The following is a 13036-nucleotide window of genomic DNA, read 5'->3' as shown; positions in this document are numbered from 1 at the left end:
TTAATTGGCTCATGATTCTGCAGGCTGTACATGCATGGCATCAACATTTGCTTAGTTTCTGCTGAGGGCCTTAGGAAGTTCACAGTCATGGTGGAAGGTGAAATGGGAGCAGGCACATCACATAACAAGAGCAGGAGAGAAAGGGGGGAGATGCCACATACTTTTAATCAACCAAATCTCACATGAACTAACTGGGTGACAACTCACTTATCACCATGGGGATGATGCCAAGCTATTCGAGGGGGATCCTTCCACCTGATTCAGTCACTTCCCACGAGGCCCCGCCTCCAGTAATGGGAATCACATTTTAACAACAAACATCCAAACCATATCACCTTCTCTCTTTTTTTGTTGTTGGAAAAATTTGACTAGAATTGGTATTACTTCTTTTAAATGTTTGGCACAATTCTGCATTGAATCCATAAGGTCCTAGATTTTCTATGATGGGCAAATTTGTATTATGGCTTCAATCTTGTGACTCATTATTGGGTTATTAAGGTTTTCTGGTTTTTCATTGTTCAATCTTGGTAAGTTGTACGCTTCTAGGAATTTTCCAATTCGCTGGTCCATAGTTGTTTATAATAGTCTCTAATAATTCTTTGTATTTCTGTGGTCTCAGTTATGTCTTCTTTTTTATTTCTGATATTATTTATTTAGGTTGTCTCTTTTTTTTCTTAGTTTAGCCACAGGTTTGTCTATTTTGTTTATCTTTTCAAAAACCCAACTTTTTGGTTTGTTTGTCTCCTGTATTCTTTTTAGTCACAATTTGTCTCTGCTCTGATATTTATTATTTATTTTCTTCTACTAATTTTGTATTTAGTTTGTTCTTGCTTTTCTAGTTCCTTGAGGCACATTATTAAGCTGCTTATTTGAAGTCTTTCTACTTTTCAATTTAGGTATTTCTCACTATAAACTTCTCTTTTAGCACTGCTTTTGGTGCATCCCATAGATTTTGGTATATTGTACTTCCCTTTTTATTTTTCTCAAAAAAGTTTAAAATTGTATTCATAGTTTCATCATTTACTCATTATTCAGAATCTTATTGTTCAATTTCCATGTGCTTGTGAAATTTGCAAGGTTTCTCTTGTTATTGATTTCTACTTCTGTTGTGGTCAAAAAAGGTACTTGATATAATTTCTAATTTTTAAATTTCTTTAAACTTTTTGTGGACTAATTTGTGTTTTACTCTAGAAAGCATTCCACATGCTAATGAAAAGAATGTGTATTTGGATTAAATATTCTGCAAATATTAGTTAGGCCTCTTAGGCCTAATGTGTAGTTTAACACCAATGTTTCTCAGTCTTTTTTTCTGTCTGGATGATCTGCCCATTATTGAGAGTAGAGTGTTAAAATTCTCTATGATTATCATATTGTTGTATATCTTACCCTTTAAATTTTATTAAAGTTTGCTTTATATACTTGGGAGCTATGATGTTAGGCATATAGATATTTAAAATTGTTATATTCTTTTGTTGATTTAACACCTTTATCATTATATAGTTACCTTCTTTATCTCTTTTTACAGTCTTTGATTTACAGACTATTTTATCTGATATAAATATAGTTGCACCTACTTTATTTTGGTTTTCAGTTACATGGAATATCATTTGACGTCCTTTTACTAACACTCTATATGTACTTTTATACGTGAAGGTCATTTCTTGTAGGCAGTGTGTAGTTGGGTCTTGATTCTTTAACCATTCAGCCACTCTATGCCTTTTAATTGAATAACTGAGTTAATTTATAGCCGTTATTGCTATTGACAGTACAGACTTATACTGCCAATTTGTTGATTTTAAAAAATTTGTTTTACAGTTCTTCCTTTCTTCCCTGTGGCTAAGTAATTTTCCCTAGTAGTGTGTTTTACTTTGTTGCTTTTTATTGTTAGTAAATTCATTATAGATTTTTGTGTTATGGTTACTATGAAGCTTATAAAAACACTTCATGGATATTACAAGTTATTTTAAGGAGATAACAACTAATCTTAGATCACAAAGAATAGAAACAATTGTAAAGAAAAAGAAAAACCTCTACACTGTAACTCTGACCTCCACTACTTTCGACTTTTAGTTTTCTCGATTCATTATTTTTATATTGCCCATCTCATATCACGTTGTGGTATCTATTATCATTGTTGATAGGTTTGTCTTTAGCACTTCACACTACATCTATGAATAGATTGTGTACCACAACTTCAATTGTTAGAGTATTGTGGGATTGTCTATGTATTTAATTTTACCAGTGGGTTTTATACTTTCTTTATACTTTCAAATTTTTGTTGTTGTCGTTTATTTCAGATTGAAGAATTTCCTTTAGCAGTTCTTGTAATCCGTGTCTGCTTGTGGTGAATTCTCTCAACTTTTGCTTAAGAAAAGATTTATCTCTCATTCATATGTGAGAGATAACTTTACTGGATATGATTTTCTTGGATGGCAGTTTTTTTCTTTCAGCACTTTGAAAATATAAAGTCATTGAACTCTATCCTAGCCTGCATGGTTTCTGTTGAGAAGTCTGTTGCCAGAGAAACTGGAGCTCCTTTATATGTTATTTGATTCTTTTCTCTTCCTGCTTTTAGGATTCTCTCCTTGTTCTTGACCTTTGAAAGTTTGATTATTATATGTCTTGGGGTAATCTTCATTGGTCAGATCTGTTTGGGGTTCTTTGAGCTGTCTGTACCTGGATTTTTATATCTTTCTCAAGTTTTGGAAAGTTTTCTGTTATTATTTCTTTGAAATAATCTTTCCACCACTTGCTCTTGCTAAATTCCCACTTGAACATCAGTAATTCATAGCATTGGCATTTTGAGGTGATCTTCTATATCTTCCAGAAAATTTGCATTGCGTTTCATTCTTCTTTTTTTCTTCTCTGTGCATTTTTTAAGTAGCTTGTCTTTGAGCTCACTGGTTCTTTCTTGGCTTGATCCTTTCTGCAGTTGAGAGCCTCTAATTAATTTTTCAGTTCTGAAAATGTATTTCTTAGTTTCAAAATTTCAGCTTTTTATTGTTTATATCTCTTTGTTAAATTTCTCTGATAAATTTCTAATTTTTTTTATTTGTTATCTTGTAGATCATTGAGTTTCATTAAAATTACCATTTTGAATTCTTAGCGAACTCACATATTGCCATCTCTTTAGGGTCAGTGACTGGTTTCTTGCTTTGTTCATTTAGGGAGATCATGGTTCTCTGTTTTCTATTGTTTATTGTGGATGAATGCCTATGTCTTCGCATTGAAGGATTATTTATTTATTCCAGTCTCCTCTGCCTGGTTTGTTTTGGTTTTTATTGAATACATTTGTTTAGAATAACCCATATATTAAGTTTTTTACCACTAAGTCACTGCCTCCTTTTCATCTGTAGGTGATGCCTTAAGCCAGGTTTGTCTTAGCTCTTGTAAATGATGAAACTGCTGTCCTTCTTCAGTAAAAAAATGAAAGAGGCTCCAAAGAAAATATCCTAGCAGTGTGGGAAGGCTAGCCAAAGGGTTTATGCCCAGGAGACTTGTGGGATATACCTCTGACTGTGTGGTGCTGCTGAACAGCTATTTTGATTTGATGTCTCCTTTGGCCAATTACAGAGCAGAGTTCTCTGGGCTGGGGATGGTAGTCCCACCTCCCGGCTTTGTCTCTGCCTGTTTTCAAGGATATTGTTTTCTTTGTTTGTTAGCAATGCTTCTCATAGGTTAAGGCAGAAATAGCTCTTTTGCCAAGAAACCTAAGATGGTGAAGAAGCTGGTTGTCCACCTCCATCTTAAATTTTCTAGTGTAGAAAGAGTGATTTAGGGGGAAAACTTTCCATGTGTTTGGGGCCAGGCGGAATTGGGGGTGGGGTGCTGCAGATATGGAAGTCCAATTCTCTTGCCATCTGCTTGAAGTTTTTTCAATTCTCCATAGTCCCAGGAACCACTGTCTCATCTTCATAGTTGAGGTCTGAGATATTTCTGATGATTATCTTGGTACTGTAATTTTGTTTGTTCATTCTTTGGGAAGATAGAGAGTGAAACCAACTTGCTTCTATACCACCATTTTGGAGCCATACATTTGCCCTTGTTTCTGAGTTTCTGAGAAAAAACAGCCTCACTCCATTTGTGAATGTCTCTGTTTCTGCATGTGCATAACTCTAATCATAATCTTTTTGGTTCTTTTGTGGCTTAATTTTTATATTCTAACTCTAAATAACTTTTTTAAAATATAGAAAGTAGGGTAGGTAGTCACTGTAATTTTATTTTCTAATATGTATTTTTAGATTATTATATTGTCATAATAGGCTTTATATTTGGTAGTGCTAGTCATCTCTTATTTCTCTACTTTTTCAAAGTCTCCTGAATATTCTTTCTCATATAATTTTCTATATGAATGTTAGAATCTGTTAATCTAGTTATTAAACCAAAATTGTATTCATATCTTTTAAAATAAAGGAGTAGAACAAAATAAATAGGCAAAGTGTATTAGCCTGTTTTCACACTGCTGTAAAGATACCACCTGAGACCGGGTAATTTATAAAGGAAAGAGGCTTAATTGACTCACAGTTCTGCATGACTGGAGAGGCCTCAGGAAACTTACAATCATGGTGGAAGGTCAAGGGGAAGTAAGCACCTTCTTTACAAGGTGGCAGGAGAGAGAAGAGAAAGCGAAGGGACAAGAGCCTCTTGTAAAACCATGAGATCTCATGAGAACTCACTCACTATCATGAGAACAGCATGGGGGAAACCACCGCAATGATTCAGTCTCCATCTACCAGGTCCCTCCCTGACATGTGGGGATTAGGGAGATTACAAATCAAGATGATATTTGAGTAGGTAAACAGCCAAACCATATCACAAAGGTTACGTCCAGAGCAAGCAAAGACTAATGTTCCAAATCATGGCAGTCAAGCCAGAGGAGCTAACACTGATAATTAAAAATAAAGCTAAAGAAAACTTCACAGGAAAACAATACTCTAATCAAAGCCCTCAGAGAGATTACAGAAAATATTTCATAAATAAAATAACAACAAAATGCTACGGAAAATGTAAATTGAGTACAAGAAAGAGCTCCTGGGATTTAAAAATAATTGCTGAAATATACAATTCAAGGCAAGTTTCAAAAGATAAATTTAAAAATCTTCTATTTTATGCAAATCTAATATGATTCTTCATTTTGGAAGGAAATAATTTTGTTAGCATTAATGTAGACACTACAGTTTTAGTGTGTTTTGATTTACCTTATGAAATCTCCTTAGTTCCTCCAGACCAAATAAAACACACTTCAAAGTACTTTGTTATGTGTAGAAAGCGGGTGTTCATTGTTTGTTTTTTAGTGATTCTGAGAGTTAACTTTATGTATCAACTTGACTGAATCACAGGGTGACCAGACATTTCGTCAAACAATATTCTGAGGGTGACCATGAGGGCATTTCTGGATGAGATTAACATTTGAATCCCCAGAATAAAGAAAGCAGAATGCCCTCACTGATGTGGATGGACCTCATTCAATCAACTGAAGACATGAGTAGCCCAAAAGTCTAAGCAAAAGGGAACTCCTTCTGCTTGACTGTTTTGAGTTGGAACCTTAGTCTTTACCTGCCTCTGAATGTAAACTCAAACATTAGCTCTTACTGGGCCTTGAGTCTGCACATATTCAGACCAGATCTACAGCACTGGCTCTCTTGCATCTCTGGCTTACTGACTACAGATCTCAGGATTTTTGGCCTACACAATTATATAAGCCAACTCCTTATAATAATGCTCTGTATACACACACACACACACACACACACACACAAATACACACAATATTGGTTCTGTTTCTCTGGAGAACAGAATTTGGTAAAACATAACACAATTTGGTAAAAACATGCTGACCCTTGAACAATGAAGGTTGAGGAAGGGCAACGGGTTATAATGGAAATTAATAGACAGAAAACTGAGTTCCAGTCTAGGCTCTGCTAGGAACTCTCTGAGACACTGTCAATCACTTTACCTATCTAGAAACTCAATTTCCATTGTCTATAAAATTTGGAGTTTAAGTAGATGAACCCCAAGGTAATTTTCTCCTTTACATTTCTATGACTTCTTGAATTATTTTTCTTTCTTCAAATTCTAACTCACTGCCATTTCTTAGGCAAAGCTTTCTCCTTTAAGCCAAATTAGTCTCCATTTATTTTGGCTTCTTTTTGCATAATTTTCCTCTCCTATTTTTGTTTAAGTATGTACTGTATTGTACTATAAATTATCCATTTATACATTTCTCTCACTCTTACACTAGAAATTTATAGAAGATAAACTGTTTATACTTTTAACACAAATTCTAAGGAAAGTACATAGTACACAAGACACGGTGGTCACTAAGGATTGCTGTTGAATGAAAATTCAGTTAAACAAATGCTGATTTACTGTGTAGCAAACACAATGCTGCATATTCTACATATGGAATCCAAGATGAGTAAGACACAATCCAAGATGCTTACAACTAAAAGGAAAGAAGCTAAAAATTCCAAACAAAACACATTATACACAAAAGCAGAATTTATCATTCTTAACCACATCACTGTTGATATTTTGGGCCAGATAGTTCTTTGTTGTGGAGACTCTCTTGTGCATTGTAGGATATTCAGCATCATCTCTGGCCTCCCCTTATCATAAAATCCTCCAAGTTGTGACAACCAAAAATATCTCTAGATGCTAACGAATGTCTCCTGGTGGGTATAATCACCCCTGGTTGAGACCTCTGAGTTAAAGTAAGGAGATCACTATTATATAAATTAGAAAGAGAAAGTGATTTAGGGGTTCAAAACAGGGAGAGACACACCTAAGTGAAAAGACAAAGAAAATTTTTGTGGAATTGTTGTTTGAGAGGGGCCATCCTTAGCACTATGTCTAAAGCACATTTGAAATTCCGGCTGAAATATTTATCTCTGGCGCTCTAAGCAAGCTTAATTTGTTAGTGTTGAGCATGAGTGTCAGCAAAAGAAATTTATAAAGCTAGAGAAAAATTCTGCTGTTAATATTTTCTAGTATATAAATATGAACATGAGAATACTATTACTTAGTAAGTTCTTTTTATATTTTCCAAATAAGTCTTTTGATTTATAAATTTTTGCTATCATTTTGAAAATACAATTTGCTAGCCTTAACGATATTCTTAATAAATTATTTCAATTTTCAACATTTAATAACCCTATTTATTCTTAATAATACATTTTGCCTTAATGTCTTTTGCCTATTATTAATATAGATAAACCAAGCATTCCTTCGGTTAAAAGTTTTGTATTTTTTCCCGCTTCTCTACTTATATAATTATTTTTATTATTATTTCTTTTTTTTGTAAATAGTATATTTTGTTGCTACTTTTTAAAAGTCCATTCAGAAAGTGTTTTAAAAGATAACTTTATACTTTTATATTTAATAGGCAAATTTAGATGTTTTACGTTTATTATTATCACTGATATAGTCAGACTTACTTCATCATGTTAATTTTGTATATAGAAAATTTATAGTGGTAAAAGATAGGACTCTAAGGCCAGACTCACTGGGTTTACTACTTACCAGATGTGTGAATTTGAGCAAACTATTTAATCATTTGCATGTCAATTTTCTCATCTTAAAAATTAAATAATTATATTTCTTATTTGACATCTTTATAAAAATTCAATGAGAGCGTACCTAACACAATTATCATACTGCCTAATTTTACTGTATGCACTCAATAACTTTATGGCATAGAAACTACGATGCAGACCCCCAGGGCACCTGAGGCTGCCCTGTAAGCAGACCTGACCAGGCTAGGGCCCTTGGAGAGGCCAGCAGACCAAGGGGTGGTCAGGTCAGAGTGGCTCTGTCTGATGGGCAAAACTGTTCTATAGAGTTCAGATCCAACAGTTCCCCTAGGACTAAAGCCTCCAATGGGAGCAAGTTGAGTTTAGGGGGAAGGCTGTCCCTGGCCATGCTCCACTACAGACACACCTGCACCAAACCCTCTGGGTTCCATATCAGCTGGCTTGCTGCCCCTACCACTTCTCTAAGTAGCTCTTCCTGCCAATTCCAATGTCCATGGTGGTTGAGGGGTCTCCTCCTGCTGTGATTCCAGAGGTCTATGGCCAGAGCAAGTTGCTCCTTGCTCGTTCAACTCACCTATTCTTCCAGAGACACTGGCGGCCAGGAACAAGTCCCAGTGCACACTAGCCCTGTGCAGTGTTTCCAGATTCCTCCCCTGTGAGTCCAGCTTCCATGTCTTCCCTCCATCCACTCTCTATCCTTCCCTCTGAAGATCTGTCAGGAGTGTACCAGTCATCTGGTGCCTTAGTGGTAGCTGTTTCACCAGTCTGTGTCTAGTCGGCCATTTTGCCCCGTATGTATTTATTTAATTTTCTCATACCATTCTTTCTCCTTTGCCATTTTTCTATACTTTCATTAGATTAACTTTAGTGTAATAGAATGTATCTCCTTTTTTTTGAGAAAGGATACTTTACTTTTTTTGACACTATCTAGGTAAGTTTTCAAAATTGACAAGTTTTCACTACAGGGACAGGTACTTATACTTCCTCTTGGATTTGTATCTAAGAGGAATGTATCTCCTTTTCTTGCCACTACTAATTTAAAACTTTTACATTTTCATTTACATTTTTTTTTGCTTAAATTTAACTTCAGATTTGATGTAAACTTCAGTCAATAACTTTACCTTTCAAACAAAAAACATGAAAATAATAAGAATACTTCAATGTTTATATTTTCTCACACATTTCTTAATATTTTGCTCACCATTGCTTCTTATATTCCATTTATTTCAGGATGTAAAACCCTTCTTCCTGAATAAAAGCCCTACTGGGGAAAATCCTCTCAGTCTTTATCTGAAATTTTCTTTATGACCCTTACTCTTGATTGATTAGCTGGGTAGAGAATTATAGGTTAGCAGTTATTTTGTCTTCAAACTGAAGGTGTTTCAAAATCTTGACCTTCATTGTTTTCATTGCACTATCTATAGTCTAACTGCAGTACTTTAAATACATAATCTATATTTTCTATTTAGTTGTATTTTGCATATCTCTTTGATTTGACATTCTGAAGTTTCACTAAAATGTGTCTAAGTGTAGAATTATTTATTCTTTATATAACTTTTAAACGTTATATAAAAAGTATGTAGAATTTTAATTTGAATATGTAGCTTTTGAATACGTAGAATTTTAATTCTGAAAAATTTCAACCATGATCTCTTCAACCGTAGACTCCCTCATTTTCTATTTTGTGTTCTGGAACTCTTATCAAATATATATTGGGCATTCTCATTCTATCCTCCCATTTCAGAACCTGTCTTCCACGTTTTTATCTCATTGTCTCTGCTAAATTATAGATAATGTCATTTAATTTATTTTTAATTCTCTAATTCATATTTTAGTTCTTACTAATTTCTCATAATCTACTTTTATTGTGATATTTTTCAAAAGGCCTTCTTCTGTGAGATTTCTTCGTGGCCTGAATTGTAGAATTTCTCTTGAGAGTTATTTTGGATTTGCTTTTGTTTGGCACACACTGGTTTGTGATCAACTTTTATCTTAATGATTGAGACAAGGATTTCTATATCTTGCAGTTTTGGGCAATTTAGACTCTAATGTTTGGACTTGAGTTCAGATTTACAAATTCTTCTATTTTTTTTTGTTTCGATACAGAATCTAGATGGATAGAAACTTCATTCTTTTCTGTCTGCTTCCAATGTCAATGTGTAGATTTTATTTGTTTACCCTTTCACTGAGGCTTCAATCCTCTTAGGGGCCAAGGCCTAGGCATCAGTCACTTTTACAACTTTTTACTTGAGCAAGCTAAATTTACGTCATTAAAATCCAAGTGCTAGGTAGACTGAATCTGCTGCTCAACTGTTCTGTTTACTCTATTCCATGGTTTCCAGAGATTCAGCCCATGAATATATTACTCTTCATTTCTAGCACTTAGAGATTCTTTTCCATCCTGTTAGTTCAGCTACACCCTTTCTGTAGTCTTTTTTTTTTTTTTTTTTTTTTTTTTTTTTTTTTTTTTTTTTTTTTTTGAGACGGAGTCTCGCTCTGTCGCCCAGGCTGGAGTGCAGTGGCCGGATCTCAGCTCACTGCAAGCTCCGCCTCCCGGGTTCCCGCCATTCTCCTGCCTCAGCCTCCCGAGTAACTGGGACTACAGGCGCCCGCCACCTCGCCCGGCTAGTTTTTTTTTGTATTTTTTAGTAGAGACGGGGTTTCACCGTGTTAGCCAGGATGGTCTCGATCTCCCGACCTCGTGATCCACCCGTCTCGGCCTCCCAAAGTGCTGGGATTACAGGCTTGAGCCACCGCGCCCGGCCTCTGTAGTCTATTAAATCAAGCATCTTTAGTTGTCCATATAGGGAGGAATTTTATGCTGCTTAGCTTACCATTTTACCCAAATCAGATATGGTGTAACTGTTAATCAACATCAATAATTTATATATTGAAATATCAGCTTGCACAAGACATCATGGGAGAATGAGATGACACTTTTCAAAGAGTGTCATTTCAAACTTCTGTTGTGGTAATGGAACAAGATTTCTCCATTTAGAAGTGGTTGGAAAGCAAGGGGTTACTTGGTTTATCAAAAACTCATTCAACAAAACTCAGAGAAAAACTCAGAAGACAACCAGAGACGACTTCTAGCTTTACTTCTAGAGTCTTCCTATATATCACACAATTTGAAAGAGCAGAAACAAATATTCAGGACATCATAACACAACAAATCATTATCATAGTTCCAGAGATTTTACTTATGAAAGAATTATAGGAAAAAATAAAGATACTGAAATTATGTTAAAGTGAGAATTATGGACAAGTTCTTTGAAAATCTAAAATGAAAAAAGAAAATAAATTATTCACAGTCATTAAAATTCTGAGGTTCTCAACAATCATTTTTGGTATTTATCAGGCTGCATTCAAATATACCATCCAAATGTAAAATTTCAAATACAGTATTCATGAACTAGCTGATAAAATACCTTTAAGCAGAATATATTTCAGTATTCATTGCTAAATGGCTTTGCCAAGGAAATTGACTTGACAATGCTTCATGAAAAGTGCTGGTTATTATCATATAATTTCAAAGTCCAGTCTAAAACTATGTCAGTCTATCAAAAGGGAATAAAAATTACAATTCTTATATTTAAAAAAAAAAAGTCATTTGCTTTCCTTCTGTCCTTTCCTTAATAGGATTAAATGAAATTTAAGACTTGAAATCTCAAATAACTTATTTTTGTCAGAGGTGTTTTATCTGTATGCCAGTTCAAGTAACATCTGCATACAAATTCTAGTAAACAAATGGGTATGCAGAAATACCATTTGTTCTGTAGGCAGAAATAAAAGTAACTGGATGAAGGATCAAATGTAATTTAAAAATTATTCCTTATTCCTTTACTGAATACCAAAAAGCTTATAAAGATAAAAATTATAGTCACAGTGGTTTTCATCTTAAATCTTTAAATTTCAGTTGTATTTTATTGCATAGCTATTCTTCTAAGTGATGAGGACCATAAAGAGCTTTCAAACAGTCTATTTTTCTGGGTTCATCATATTTTTAATTGCCTTCATTAAAAAATGAAACAGACCTATAAGTTAATAATCAGATAAGATAATTTCTAATTTAGACACTTAATTCCAAGCCTGCCTGAAATCTTGGCAAAGAAAAATATGCTTAGGGCGTGATAGATCAGCAGATGATGATTACTTTAGCTTTAACTGTGGGGGTGGCAACAATGTAGATAAAAAACTCATGCCTGTAGGCTTCTTAGTTTCCTCTTTTAGCTTTTCAAAATGGATGCATTAATGCTACAGTGCTTCTTAATAATCACAGATAGTAAGTAAAATTATCTGTTGAGATAGCTGTTCAGGATTGTGAGTGTAATAATCCCGTATTTTCTATAAAAGTCTGGAATTCATAAAGACTTGCCACAGGAGGTCTGATAATATAACCCCAAGTAAATTGAGGTTCTTAGAAGCAACATCCCTTTTCCAAGTACAAACAACTAAATAACTTCAACTTTGACTGAAACTCAGACTTTCCTTTCCCTGTACTTTGAACCTCGTCATTTACTAGAAGTGTAGGATAAATAATTGAATACAAATTCTTTTGTCACAATTCTTCCTCCTTTCCTATAATCCAAAATGTAATATCCTATAGCACATATGACCAAAAAATAAAATAGAACACATTCCAAAGAAAGCAGTGCAAGTTCCAGCTCTAGTACTGTGTGAGCTCCTAATAGTCCCACGATCCTACTGATTACAACTATAAATGCTACACAAAATAAGACAACTACCTTTTGCTTAGTCGGGATAGTAAACCAAAATAAATAGACTATGGAATGGAGTCAAAATGTGGAGAAGAAACAAGAATGGGGATGGGTCATCAGATTTTGTTTTTCGTTTGGTGGTACTTGAAAATGAACCACAGCTGCAGAGTGGCACCATGTTGTCAACCAAGGCTCCAACAACCCAGAGTTTTGTGTGTGTGTGTGTGGCCACAGGAAACAAGGAAAGGAACTGAGATGGAGTAGGATTGTGGCTGGAGGGAAGACAGCAATAGCAATAACCCTTAATTATGGGAACGAACCCATAGAAGTCTGAGTCTAACTGCCTATACCAGACAGACCCAGAATTACAGCCAGAATCCAAAGTATAGAACAAAAAGTTGGAGAAAGGGTGAATTATATCTTTCTTTTGGAGCTGGGACTTTCATCTCCTCTCCTTTTACACTGGAACTTTCCTGATTCTCATGCCTTTGGACTCTGGGGCTTATACCAGTATCCTCCTACCTCCTTCCCAGGCTCTCAGGCCTTTGGGGTCAGATTAAGAATTACATCATTGGCTCCCTTAGTTCTCAGTCCTTCTGGCACCGACTGAATTACACTACTGGCTTTCTCGGCTCTCCAGTTTGCAGATGGCATACTGTGGGACTTCTCAGTCTCCATAATTGCATGAACTAATTCCCATAAGAAATTCTCTCTTATATATCTATGTACAGATGGTCCCTGACTTACAATGGTTCAATTTACAATTTTTCAGTTTTATGATAGTGT

The sequence above is a fragment of the Theropithecus gelada genome, chromosome 2 (assembly GCF_003255815.1).
Source record: "Theropithecus gelada isolate Dixy chromosome 2, Tgel_1.0, whole genome shotgun sequence".
Classification (NCBI taxonomy): domain Eukaryota; kingdom Metazoa; phylum Chordata; class Mammalia; order Primates; family Cercopithecidae; genus Theropithecus; species Theropithecus gelada.
Note: the sequence above shows the minus strand (reverse complement) of the source record.